At 41.2% G+C, this 15153-nt stretch overlaps 1 protein-coding gene across 1 annotated transcript in view; it reads right to left on the bottom strand.

The window, feature by feature from the left end:
* LOC120025101 (MAM domain-containing glycosylphosphatidylinositol anchor protein 1-like) overlaps positions 1–15153 on the bottom strand; it is a 325046-nt gene that overhangs the window by 186938 nt on the left and 122955 nt on the right. The window lies entirely within an intron of this gene.

Below are 15153 nucleotides of genomic sequence, written 5' to 3' on the forward strand. Positions count from 1 at the left end.
TATTTCCTCATAATCCTGGACTATCGGACCACCATTTTATTACGTTTGCAATCGCAACAAATAATCTGCTCAGACCCCAACCAAGGAGCATCAAAAGTCGTGCTATAAATTCTCAGACCACACAAAGATTCCTTGATGCCCTTCCAGACTCCTTCTGCCTACCCAAGGACGTCAGAGGACAAAAATCAGTTAACCACCTAACTGAGGAACTCAATTTAACCTTGCGCAATACCCTAGATGCAGTCGCACCCATAAAAACTAAAAACATTTGTCATAAGAAACTAGCTCCCTGGTATACAGAAAATACCCGAGCTCTGAAGCAAGCTTCCAGAAAATTGGAACGGAAATGGCGCCACACCAAACTGGAAGTCTTCCGACTAGCTTGGAAAGACAGTACCGTGCAGTATCGAAGAGCCCTCACTGCTGCTCGATCATCCTATTTTTCCAACTTAATTGAGGAAAATAAGAACAATCCAAAATGTTTTTTTGATACTGTCGCAAAGCTAACTAAAAAGCAGCATTCCCCAAGTGAGGATGGCTTTCACTTCAGCAGTAATAAATTCATGAACTTCTCTGAGGAAAAGATCATGATCATTAGAAAGCAAATTACGGACTCCTCTTTAAATCTGCGTATTCCTCCAAAGCTCAGCTGTCCTGAGTCTGCACAACTCTGCCAGGACCTAGGATCAAGAGAGACACTTAAGTGTTTTAGTACTATATCTCTTGACACAATGATGAAAATAATCATGGCCTCTAAACCTTCAAGCTGCATACTGGACCCTATTCCAACTAAACTACTGAAAGAGCTGCTTCCTGTGCTCGGCCCTCCTATGTTGAACATAATAAACGGCTCTCTATCCACCGGATGTGTACCAAACTCACTAAAAGTGGCAGTAATAAAGCCTCTCTTGAAAAAGCCAAACCTTGACCCAGAAAATATAAAAAACTAATCGGCCTATATCGAATCTTCCATTCCTCTCAAAAAAAATTGAAAAAGCTGTTCCGCAGCAACTCACTGCCTTCCTGAAGACAAACAATGTATACGAAATGCTTCAGTCTGGTTTTAGACCCCATCATAGCGCTGAGACTGCACTTGTGAAGGTGGTAAATGACCTTTTAATGGCGTCAGACCGAGGCTCTGCATCTGTCCTTGTGCTACTAGACCTTAGTGCTGCCTTTGATACCATCAATCACCACATTCTTTTGGAGAGATTGGACACCCAAATTGGTCTACACGGACATGTTCTGCCCTGTTTTAGATCTTATCTGTTGGAAAGATATCAGTTTGTCTCTGTGAATGGTTTGTCCTCTGACAAATCAACTGTACATTTCGGTGTTCCTCAAGGTTCCGTTTTAGGACCACTATTGTTTTCACTATTTATTTTACCTCTTGGGGATGTCATTCGAAAACATAATGTTAACTTTCACTGCTATGCGGATGACACACAGCTGTACATTTCAATGAAACATGGTGAAGCCCCAAAATTGCCCTCGCTAGAAGCCTGTGTTTCAGACATAAGGAAGTGGATGGCTGCAAACTTTCTACTTTTAAACTCGGACAAAACAGAGATGCTTGTTCTAGGTCCCAAGAAACAAAGAGATCTTCTGTTGAATCTGACAATTAATCTTGATGGTTGTGAAGTCGTCTCAAATAAAACTGTGAAGGACCTCGGCGTTACTTTGGACCCTGATCTCTCTTTTGACGAACATATCAAGACTGTTTCAAGGACAGCTTTTTTCCATCTATGTAACATTGCAAAAATCAGAAACTTTCTGTCCAAAAATGATGCAGAAAAATTCATCCATGCTTTTGTTACTTCTAGGTTAGACTACTGCAATGCTCTACTTTCCGGCTACCCAGATAAAGCACTAAATAAACATCAGTTAGTGCTAAATATGGCTGCTAGAATCCTGACTAGAACCAAAAAATTTGATCATATTAATCCAGTGCTAGCTTCCCTGCAAGGGCTGATTTCAAGGTTTTACTGTTAACCTACAAAGCGTTACATGGGCTTGCTCCTACCTATCTTTCCGAGTTGGTCCTGCCGTACATACCTACACGTGTGCTACGGTCACAAGACACAGGCCTCCTAATTGTCCCTAGAATTTCTAAGCAAACAGCTGGAGGCAGGGCTTTCTCCTATAGATCTCCATTTTTATGGAATGGTCTGCCTACCCATGTGAGAGACGCAGACTCGGTCTCAACCTTTAAGTCTTTACTGAAGACTTATCTCTTCAGTAGGTCATATGATTGAGTGTAGTCTGGCCCAGGAGTGTGAAGGTGAACGGAAAGGCTCTGGAGCAACGAACCGCCTTTGCTGCCTCTGCCTGGCCGGTTCCCCTCTCTCCACTGGGATTCTCTGCCTCTAACCCTATTACAGGGGCTGAGTCACTGGCTTACTGGTGCTCTTTCATGCCGTCCCTAGGAGGGGTGCGTCACTTGAGTGGGTTGAGTCACTGACGTGACCTTCCTGTCTGGGTTGGCGCCCCCCCTTGGTTTGTGCCGTGGCGGAGATCTTTGTGGGCTATACTCGGCCTTGTCTCAGGATGGTAAGTTGGTGGTTGAAGATATCCCTCTAGTGGTGTGGGGGCTGTGCTTTGGTAAAGTGGTTGGGGTTATATCCTTCCTGTTTGGCCCTGTCCGGGGGTATCATCGGATAGGGCAACAGTGTCTCCTGACCCCTCCTGTCTCAGCCTCCAGTATTTATGCTGCAGTAGTTTATATGTCGGGGGGCTAGGGTCAGTTTGTTATATCTGGAGGACTTCTCCTGTCTTATCCGGTGTCCTGTGTCAATTTAAGTATGCTCTTTCTAATTCTCTCCTTCTTTCTTTCTCTCTCTCGGAGGACCTGAGCCCTAGGACCATGCGTCAGGACTACCTGGCATGATGACTCCTTACTGTTCCCAGTCCACCTGGCCTTGCTGCTGCTCCAGTTTCAACTGTTCTGCCTGCGGCTATGGAACCCTGACCTGTTCACCGGACGTGCTACCTGTCCCAGACCTGCTGTTTTCAACTCTCTAGAGACCGCAGGAGCGGTAGAGATACTCTTAATGATCGGATATGAAAAGCCAACTGACATTTACTCCTGAGGTGCTGACTTGCTGCACCCTCGACAACTACTGTGATTATTATTATTTGACCATGCTGGTCATTTATGAACATTTGAACATCTTGGCCATGTTCTGTTATAATCTCCACCCGGCACAGCCAGAAGAGGACTGGCCACCCCTCATAGCCTGGTTCCTCTCTAGGTTTCTTCCTAGGTTTTGGCCTTTCTAGGGAGTTTTTCCTAGCCAACGTGCTTCTACACCTGCATTGCTTGCTGTTTGGGGTTTTAGGCTGGGTTTCTGTACAGCACTTTGAGATATCAGCTGATGTACGAAGGGCTATATAAATACATTTGATTTGATTTGATAAATATACACACACACACACACACACACATATATATATATATATATATATATACATATATATATACATATACATATACATATACATACATATATATATATATATATATATACACATACATACATATATATATACATACATACATACATACATACATACATACATACATACATACATACATACATACATATACTGCTCAAAAAAATAAAGGGAACACTTAAACAACACAATGTAACTCCAAGTCAATCACACTTCTGTGAAATCAAACTGTCCACTTAGGAAGCAACACTGATTGACAATAAATTTCACATGCTGTTGTGCAAATGGAATAGACAAATGGTGGAAATTATAGGCAATTAGCAAGACACCCCCCAATAAAGGAGTGATTCTGCAGGTGGTGACCACAGACCACTTCTCAGTTCCTATGCTTCCTGGCTGATGTTTTGGTCACTTTTGAATGCTGGCGGTGCTCTCACTCTAGTGGTAGCATGAGACGGAGTCTACAACCCACACAAGTGGCTCAGGTAGTGCAGCTCATCCAGGATGGCACATCAATGCGAGCTGTGGCAAGAAGGTTTGCTGTGTCTGTCAGCGTAGTGTCCAGAGCATGGAGGCGCTACCAGGCGCTACCAGCATTTCTTTGTGGGGCCGCACAGCCCTCCATGTGCTCGCCAGAGGTAGCCTGACTGCCATTAGGTACCGAGATGAGATCCTCAGAGCCCTTGTGAGACCATATGCTGACACATGCACATTTGTGGCCTGCTGGAGGTCATTTTGCAGGGCTCTGGCAGTGCTCCTCCTGCTCAAAGGCGGAGGTAGCGGTCCTGCTGCTGGGTTGTTGCCCTCCTACGGCCTCCTCCACGTCTCCTGATGTACTGGCCTGTCTCCTGGTAGCGCCTCCATGCTCTGGACACTACGCTGACAGACACAGCAAACCTTCTTGCCACAGCTCGCATTGATGTGCCATCCTGGATGAGCTGCACTACCTGAGCCACTTGTGTGGGTTGTACACTCCGTCTCATGCTACCACTAGAGTGAGAGCACCGCCAGCATTCAAAAGTGACCAAAACATCAGCCTGGAAGCATAGGAACTGAGAAGTGGTCTGTGGTCACCACCTGCAGAATCACTCCTTTATTGGGGGTGTCTTGCTAATTGCCTATAATTTCCACCTTTTGTCTATTCCATTTGCACAACAGCATGTGAAATTTATTGTCAATCAGTGTTGCTTCCTAAGTGGACAGTTTGATTTCACAGAAGTGTGATTGACTTGGAGTTACATTGTGTTGTTTAAGTGTTCCCTTTATTTTTTTGAGCAGTGTATATATATATATATGAGTGCGAATGTGTTCGTTTCCTGCCAACTTGCTGCCAGCCTAATTGGCACATTGACAACGTGCTCAGTCACTGAGACGCTATCTAACTGCCACCTACTCCGGTGCAGCTCCCCTACACCTCTGCACCTTCTATCCTCTTTTCCCTGTCACCGTCTTCCTCTCCCTCCCTTTCTTTCTCTCTTCTGTTGGCAGGTGACACTGGCAGGAAACAGAGATGGAGAGGATAGCTAATCAGGTAATCCGGATCATCTGTGGGCTATAGGCTTCTGGCTGTAGAAACTGTAGTACTATGTGTTTGAGAATGGACTGGGAATGTTTTTGCTTGATACACCTGCATGAGAATGGACTAGGAATAGTTTGGCTTGATATGCCTGTGGTTTGGTGTATTTCTTTTATTGTAATTGCGAGCATTTATCCATTGTGTGTGTGTGTGTGTGTGTTTGTCCTGTGTTGTGGAGCATTGCTGGAAGGATCTGACAAAAGCGGGAGACTTGGGGCATAAACAAAGTCAGGATCAGCAGCTTTTATCTGAGGCTCTGAAAGTTCTGCTTCTGCACCCTGGGATCAGGGGAAAGAGGAGGATGGAAAGGGGAACGGTGAGTCTGAAGCTTGGACTCAAGCCTGAATGTGGACAAAGTCCAAAATTGTTCAATATCAGCAGATTCGGTTGTTTTCTGTAATGCAACCACTGTCCACACACTTTAATTCTCTCTCTGTCCCACTTTCTGGACCAATATTTTCCTGTCTCTTCAATCTCTCTCTCTCAATTTCAATTTCAGGGCTTTATTGGCATGGGAAACATATGTTAACATTGCGAAAGCAAGTGAAGTAGATAATAAACAAACATGAAACAGTAAACATTACACTCACAAAAGTTCCAAAAGAATAAAGACATTTCAAAATGTCAGATTATTTCAAATTCTCTGGGGGTCTGTGTATTCTGAGGGAAATATGTGTCTCTAATATGGCCATACATTTGGCAGGAGGTTAGGAAGTGCAGCTCAGTTTCCACCTCATTTTGTGGGCAGTGTGCACAAAGCATGTCTTCTCCACGGTGGCCTCTCTCAACAGCAAGGCTATGCTCACTGTACATAGTCAAAGCTTCCCTTAAGTTTGGGTCAGTCAAAGTGGTCAGGTGTATTGTTTTAGAGTTCCGGGAGGGGGGCTGAGTGGCATCTCAGCCGAGTGGGGAGGGGACGCCGTAACTTCGAAATGGGTTCAGGTACATCCCGGAGAATGGTGTCAAAATGGAGAAAGTGCTGCTCGTGGTATGCATCCCAATATACCTGACCACTGTGACTGACTCAAAAATAAGGAAAGCTTTGACTATGTACAGACTAGCAAGATGGCGCCGACAGATGGGGAAGCTCTGCTTCTCGCTCCGAAGCAACTTTGCAGAATTGTATTTCTTACATTATTACCCCAGGAAATATTTTGTGTTATTACATACAGCCAGAAATAACTTTTAGATATCAGAGTGGTAACTCACCAGCATTATGACTGGGAATTCGACTTTCCGGAATTGGATCCTTGTTCGTACCCCCCAGGGCAATTGAACTGATTCCAGAGGCTGATCCAAATCACCGCTGGCGGAGAAGAGGTATTAGGAGTGGACTTCTAGTCCGCGCACACCATCCACCACATCCGTGTATATTACTTATTAATGTTCAGTCTCTAGATAATAAAGAAGACGAGCTCAGGGCGAGAATCTCCTTCCAGAGAGACATCAGGGATTGTAACATACTCTGTTTCACGAAAACATGGCTCTCTCAGGATATACTGTCTTTGTCCATACAGCCAGCTGTGTTCTCAGTATATGGCGCAGATAGGAATAAAGAACTCTCCGGGAAGAAGAAAAGCGGAGGTGTATGCTTCATGATTATCCACTCATGGTGTGATTGTGATAACATACAGAAACTCTAGTCCTGTTGTTCACCCGACCTAGAATACCTCACAATCAAATCCCGACAGTTTTACTTCCAAGAGAATAATCTTTGGTTATTGTCACAGCTGTGTATATTCCCCCTCAAGCCGATACCACAACGGCCCTCAAAGAACTTCACTGGACAGTATGCAAACTGGAAACCACATGACCTGAGGCCGCATTTATTGCAGCTGGTGATTTTAACAAGGCAAATAGAGTGCCTTGCAAAAGTATTCATCCCCCTTTTCGTTGTTCCTATTTTGCTGCATTACAACCTGTAATTAACATTTGTATGTCATGTAATGTACATAAACAAAAATAGTTTTTTTCACTTCACCAATTTGGACTAACTTGTTTCAAAAAAAGAAAAAAACGGAAAAGTGGTGAGTGCATATGTAGTCACCCCCTTTGCTATGAAGCCCCTAAATAAGATCTGGTGCAACCAATTACCTTCAGAAGTCACATAATTAGTTAGATTGCACACAAGTGGACATTCTTTATTTAAGTGTCACATGATCTCAGTATATATACACACACCTGTTCTGAAAGGCCCCAGAGTCTGCAACACCACTAAGCAAGGGGAAGTTACCAGGAAGTGTATAGGAGATGTTGTACCCACTGTTGCTATTAAAACCTACCTACCTAACCAGAAACCATGGACAGATGGCAGCGTTCACGCTAAACTGAAAGCAGGAACCACCCCATTTAACCATGGCGAGGTGATTGGGAATATTGCAGAATAACCTCCGTAAGGCAATCAAACAGGCAAAACGTCAGTATAGAGGCAAAGTGAAGTCGCTATTCAACAGCTCAGACATGAGACGTATGTGGCAGGGTCTACAGACATTCATAAACTACAAAGGGAAAACCAGCCACGTCGCAGACACCGACGTCTTGCTTCCGGACAAGCTAAACATCTTCTTCGCCCGCTTTGAGGATAACACAGTGCCACTCTGGGCTCTCCTTCTCCGTGGCCGACCTGCGTAAGACATTTAAGTGTGTTAACCCTCGCAAGGCTGCCGGCCCAGACGGCATCCATAGCCACGTCCTCAGAGCATGTGTAGACCAGCTGGTTGGAGTGTTTACCACTTGCTTCAAGATGTCCACCATTGTGCCTGTACCCAATAAAGCAAAGATAACTGAACTAAATGACTATCGCCCCGTAAGACTCACTTCTGTCATCATGAAGTGTTTTGAGAGAATAGTTGAGGATCACATCACCTCTACCTTACCCACTTCAATTTGCTTACCGCCCCAACAGATCCACAGATGATACAATCGCCATCGTACTGCACACTGCCCTATCCCATCTGGACAAGTGGAATACCTATGTAAGAATGCAGTTCATTGACTATAGCTCAGCATTCAACACCATAGTACCCTCCATGCTCATCATTAAGCTGGAGGGCCTGGGTCTGAACCACGCCCTGTGCAACTGGGTCCTGGACTTCCTGACGGGCTTCCCTCCAGGTGGTGAAGATAGGAAACAACACCTCCACTTCGCTGATCCTCAACACAGGGTACCCACAAGAGTCATTTCTCAGCCCCCTCCTGTACTCACTGTTCACCCATGACGGCGTGGCCACGCATGCCTCCAACTTAATCATCAAGTTTGCAGAAGACACAACAGTAGTAGGCCTGATTACCAACAATGACGAGACAGCCTACAGATATGAGGTGAGGGCCGGGAGTGTGGTGCCAGGAAAATAACCTCTTACTCAATGTCGACAAAACAAAATGACCTGATCGTGGACTTCAAGAAACAGCAGAGGGAGCACGCCCCTATCCACATCGACGGGACCGCAGTGGAGCAGGTGGAAAGCTTTAAGTTCCTCGGCGTACACATCACTGACAATCTGAAATGGTCCACCCACACAGACAGATATCATCAATAGTATAAAACCATTTTTCCCCAGCCTAAAGTAAAACATATAGCATAATGTAGAGGATCATAAATAAAACAAATTGTAGACTGATATCTTATATCTTTGTCATGTCGTGTCATGTCTTTACTATTAATCTACAATGTAAAAAAAATGTAAAAATAAAGAAAAACCCTGGAATTAGTAGGTGTGTCCAAACTTTTGACTGGAACTGTCAGTAAATTTGTCAGAATACTTTTTTTACAAGGCACACCTGTTAACTGAAAAGCATTCCAGGTGACTACCTCATGAAGCTGGTTGAGAGAATACCAAGAGTGTGCAAAGCTGTCATCAAGGCTAAGGGTGGCTACTTTGAAGAATCTCAAATATAAAATATATATTTTTTAACACTTTTTTGGTTACTACATGATTCCATATCTGTTATTTCATAGTTTTGATGTCTTCACTATTAATCTGCAATGTATTAAATAGTATAAATAAAGAAAAACCCTTGAATGAGTAGGTGTGTCCAAACTTTTGACTGGTACTGTATATATTACATACATATCTTAAAAAAATATATTTTCCTTTATTATTTTCCACTAACCCTACCACCCTCCCCTAATTGGAGCAAACGAATGAACAACAGCACTTTGGCTTTTGACACAATATATTTTAAAATAGTTATATTTTGTTTGTTTTTAGTCCTTCCTCTACCCTCAACCTCTCCCATCTATTTCTGATGTCCATCCAGTTTGATTTCATTTGCCATATATTTTGAACTGTGCTGTTTCACAAAAGTTCTGAACCTACATACATTTTAGGGACACAATATATTTACATTAGTTAACTTGTTGTTATTAGTCCCAATCTCTTAACACCATCCATATTGGACTTCAATTTTCCATATTTTTTAACTGTGCTGTAATGTAATTTTGGATAGAGCAGAAATTTCCATATATTTTTTGTTAGCTGCATGTGTGACATAACTCCACCAGTCCTATTTATGATATAATTTACAAAGATTACAACTTCTGTAAAAAAATACCCCAGAATGTTTTTTTTAATCAATTAGTATATTTGAGTTTAACAACTTTCTATGGTTTGTTTTTTAAAATAGCGATATTTTTGAGATTATTAACTTTTCAAATAACCGAAAGTGAGAGGTTGTAATCTGAATAAAGGGGAAAAGAACATTCTTGAATATGGGTTGAGACATTCTTACTAATTTTGCGAGTGAATCAGTTCAAATTTAAGTATAACTTTTGTATGACTGACTCCTTTAGTGAAAGATCTAATGCTTTAATATATAATAAATTATATATAATTCCCTCCGAATTCATATTCATTATATAAAATGGGCCCTTTTAATTTTGTCTGGCTTGCCAATCCAAATAAAATGGAAAGTGTATAGTATTATATAGAGCCATTATTGCATGGAACTCCGTTCCATCTCATATTGCTCAAATGAACAGCAAATAAAATCTACACCTCACGGCCCAACACCTCTCCCCTATTTGACCTAGATAGTTTGTGTGTATGTATTGGTATTGATATGTAGGCTACGTATGCCTTTTTTTTTTTTTTTTTTTAATTGATAGTTTGTCCATGAGCTGTTGTCTATTAATATTCCGTATTACAGTGCATTCGTAAAGTATTCAAACCCCTGCCCTTTTTACACATTTTGATACGTTACAGCCTTATTCTAAAATGCATTAAATGAATCTACACATAATACCCAATAAAGACAAAGCGAAAACAGGTTTAGACATTATTGCAAATTTATAAAAAATAAAACAGAAATACCTTATGTACATAAGTATTCAGAGCCTTTGCTATGACACACCAAATGTAGCTCAGGTGCTTCCTGTTTCCATTGATCATCCTTGATGTTTCTACAACTTGGAGTCCACCTGTGGTAAATTCAATTGATTGGGCATGATTTAGAAAAGGCACGCACCGGTCTATTTAAGGTCCCACAGTTGACAGTGCATGTCAAATTAAAAACCAAGACACGATTGTGTGGAGGCACCCTTCTGGGGAAGGGTACCAAAAAATGTCTGCAGATTTGAAAGTCCGCAAGAACACAGCGGCCTCCATCATTCTTAAATGGAAGAAGTTTGGAACCACCAATACTCTTCCTAGAGATGGCTGCCTGGCCAAACTGAGCAATCGAGGGAGAAGGGCCTTGGTCAGGGAGGTGACCAAGAGCCCGATGGTCACTCTGACAGAGCCCCAGAGTTCCTCTGCAGAGATGGGATAAACTTCCAGAAGGACAACCATCTCTGCAGCACTCCTCAGTAGAAGGCACATGACAGGCCACTTGGAGTTTTATAAAAGGCACCTAAAGGACTCAGACCATGAGAAACAAGATTCTCTGGTCTGATGAAACCAAGATGGAACTCTTTGACCTGAAGTCTCTGAATCTCCTTGAGTGGCCCAGCCAGAACCCGGACATCTCTGGAGAGACCTAAAAATAGCTGTGCAGCAATGCTCCCCATCCAACCTGACAGACATTAAGAGGATCTGCAGAAAATAATGGGAGAAACTCCCCAAATACAGCTGTGCCAGGCTTGTAGCATCATACCCCAAAATACTTGAGGCTGTAATCGCTGCAAAAGGTGCTTCAACAAAGTACTGAGTAAATGGTCTGAACACTTATGTAAATGTGATATTTCCATGTATTATACATTTGCAAAAATTTCTACAACCCTGTTTTTGCTTTGCATTATGGGGTATTATGTGTAAATTGATGAGGGAAAAAACATATTTAATCCATTTTAGAATAAGGCTGTAATGCAACAAAATGTGGGAAAAGTAATGGGGTTTAAATACTTTCGGAATGCACTGTATGTCTGTATGTCATGTTTTGTGTGGACCCCAGGAAGAGTAGCTAATGCTTTTTCCCCCCTCCTAATCAAATACCGACTCACTGTCAGACCATCTTATTGGTAACCCACACAATATAGTATTTATCATAATTTCATTGTAATCCAGAGGTTAAAACTATCTAGATCCTCTGAGGGATCCAAATTGTGGATTTAAAATTAACCATGAATCATCAGCGTAAAATGACACCTTTGTTTTTAAGCCCTGGATTTCAAACCCCTTGATTTTATTGTTGGATCTGATTTTAACAGCTAACATTTCGATGCCGATAATAAATAGATATGCCGATAGTAGACAACCTTGTTTTACTCCTCTTGACAGTCTAAAACTTTCTGAGAAGTAGCCATTATTTACTATTTTACACTTAGGGTTACTATAAATAACTTTAAACCATTTTATAAGAGATTCTCCAAAATATAAATATTCCAGGCATTTATATATAAACTCCAGTCGTACTTTATCAAAAGCCTTTTCAAAGTCAGCTATGAAAACCAGGCCTGGTTCCCCGATATTTCATAGTATTCTATTGTGTCCACTACTTGTCTTATCTCCAATTTATCGTCCATGTTAAAAACCTGTCTGATTAGAATGAATAATATCCGACAATATCTTTTCAATTCTATGCATATTGCTAGAATCTTTGCATCACAACACTGAAGTGTAAGAGGCCTACAATTTTTTTAAACGACTGTATCTTTATATTTACCACTTGGATCCTGTTTTAGTAATAATGAAATCAGACCTTCTTGTTGAGTGTCTGATAATCTCCTATTTATATAGGAGTGATTAAAACATACCTCTGAGTAGATCAAAAAAAGGTTTGGTACACCTCCTCTGGTATGCCATCCAGCCCTGGGGTTTTCCCAGACTTAAAGGCTTTAATTGCATCAAGAAGTTCCTCCTCTGTAATTTGGCCTTCACATGAGTCTTTCTGTACAGTGGTTAATGTACGTTATTAATAGAGAAAAAAATTGTGCAGATGGAAAAATGTATGCTTTTAGTACTTTACTTCCTTTTTCAAAATATTGTTTGGTGACATTTGTAACAAGTTTGAGTAAATTATTTTTGGTAGCATTTCTATAATTTGGTACATTTTTTCCCATATTCCATCCTGTTCGCTTTTTTAAATAATATATTACACTTGATCTTTCTTGAATAAGTTCCTTCATTTCTTTTTGTTTTTCCTCTAACTTATTCTGTGCCTCTATGGTACAGTTTTTATTGCTATCTGTACTGTTAGTCCTTCCATTTCCTTTTTTAATATGGACTCTTTTGACCTAAATTGCTTTTGTTTTAGAGATGAGTACTGGATTGCTTGGCCTCTAAACGCACATACAAAAGTGTCCGATAGAATAAGGGGATCTGCTGTACCTATGTTATCTTGGAAAAAGTCAGTTATAAATGATTCTGTCCTAGTTAAAAACAAGTTATCATCCATTAGGCTTTGATTCAATTTCCAATATCCTCGCCCACATGGATAGATGCCAATTATTTGATAGTCCGACCGAATTCTGTCCCCTATCAGCACTTTTTAAACTTTTGGAGCCAGATAGAATGACATAAGAATGTAGTCAAGACGACTAGCTTGATTGAGCCTTCGCAATGTTTAAATCACTAACGGTATGAGGGTCATAGTTTGTAGTGTGATTTTCTTTACGGTCCATAGAGGTATTTAAAACCATATTATAATCTCTCACCATAATAATAGAGTCTTGTATTGCTTTTAGGGTTGATAAATTATTAGATTTTCAAAGAAGTGGCATCATCATTATTTGGACTGTATGGGTTAATGAGTCATATCTGTTTATGGTCCAATAACATATTTAAAATCATCCATCTACCTTGAGGATCTGTTTGGACAATTTGCACCTTTTGAATTTCTTTGCCCATCGGAGAAATATATTTCACCTTCCCAGTCCTTTTTTTATTTTTTATTTCACCTTTATTTAACCGGGTAGGCCAGTTGAGAACAAGTTCTCATTTACAACTGCGACCTGGCCAAGATAAAGCAAAGCAGTGTGACAAAAACAACAACACAGAGTTACACATGGGATAAACAAACGTACAGGCAATAACACAATAGAAAATCTGTATACAGTGTGTGCAAATGAAGTAAGGAGGTAAGGCAATGAATAGGCCATAGTGGCGAAGTAATTACAATTTAGAAATTAACACTGGAGTGATAGATGTGCAGATGAGGATGTGCAAGTTTCCACACAACTTAATCTAAAATTGTTGAATGAGTTTCCTGTAAACAATATATATTATATTCCTTCTATTTTAGCCTTGGGTGAATTTTGACTCGTTCTTTTGTCCAGCTGACTAAAATAGAGGTGCTAGTGTCGAGATTGAGTACAATCAAAAAGTTTTATTTGGCCAGTAAAAATAAAAACAAAGCTACAAAGAGAGAACCATTAAGACAATTAGTTGCTTTAGCAATGGCAAATATACTTGAAATGAGTAGGTAATACTCCCCCAATAAGCCATCCATCCTCAACAGCTTCCTCCTGTAGGCGTATACACCAACATTGCTGTTCTGCAGAATGAACAAATTGTGCGTACCACCTGGGAACCACATTCAGAAGCCTCTTGTGCATCACGTCGCATGCACATTAAGAGTGGAAGCCTTTACAGTTCCCATAGTTTAACTTGTTTTGGGATGGTGCTTTTATGGTGATGTGGGTGCTCCTTTTCGTATTTAGGAGCCCATTAATTGCAAAGAAACCCGTCTTTGCCATCAACCTCTTGTGCAATGGTGTACAGAAATGGTATGTTACAGTTTGTTTTGCTAATGATTGCATCCAAAACATTGGCTCATTGTGGGTTGTGAGATGTACGATTGGCAAGTTCCCACTGCCAAAAACCAGAGGGTGGATAACAACGGAAATGGAATGCATTTGCCCTTTTAATGTAGGTCTTAAATCTTTGCAAAAATCCTATAAGATTTATTTTGGAAAACAATATCCGATGAGCCAATCTGTACATTCTGCAAAAAAAGTCCCACCTGTCTCTAAAAACAAGCTCTCTGCTAAATGCATTGCGTGCCAAATCTTCCAACAGAGATTTCCCATTATCTCCCATTATTCCTCTCATTCGATTTCCCATTATCTCAGTCTGTAATATGTATAATAACTTGTGTCACCGAGTCGTGGCTGAACGAGGCTGACATGAATAACATACAGCTGGCGGGTTATACACTGTATCGGCAGAATAGAACAGCAACATCTGGTAAGACAAGGGACGGCAGTCTAAGTATTTTTGTAAACAACAGTTTGTGCACGATATCTAAGGAAGTCTCAAGGTTTTGCTCGCCTGAGGTAGAGTATCTCATGATAAGCTGTAGACCACACTATCTACTTAAAGAGTTTATCTGTATTTTTCGTAGCTGTCTACATAACACCACAGACCGATGCAGGGGCTAAGACCTCACTCAATGAGCTGTATACCGCCATAAGCAAAGAGGAAAACGCTCTGGGACTTTAATGCAGGGAAACTTAAATCCGTTTTACAAACTTCTACCAGTATGTTAAATGTGCAACCTGAGGGGGAAAAAAACTCTAGACCACCTTTACTCCACACACAGAGATGTGTACAAAGCTCTCCCTCACCCTCCATTTGGCAAATCTGACCATAACTCTATCCTCCTGATTCCTGCTTACAAGCAAAAATAAAGCAGGAAGCACCAGTGACTCGGTCAATAAAAAAGTGGTCAGATGAAGCAGATGCTAA

The sequence above is a fragment of the Salvelinus namaycush genome, chromosome 30 (assembly GCF_016432855.1).
Source record: "Salvelinus namaycush isolate Seneca chromosome 30, SaNama_1.0, whole genome shotgun sequence".
NCBI classification, from domain to species: Eukaryota; Metazoa; Chordata; class Actinopteri; order Salmoniformes; family Salmonidae; genus Salvelinus; species Salvelinus namaycush.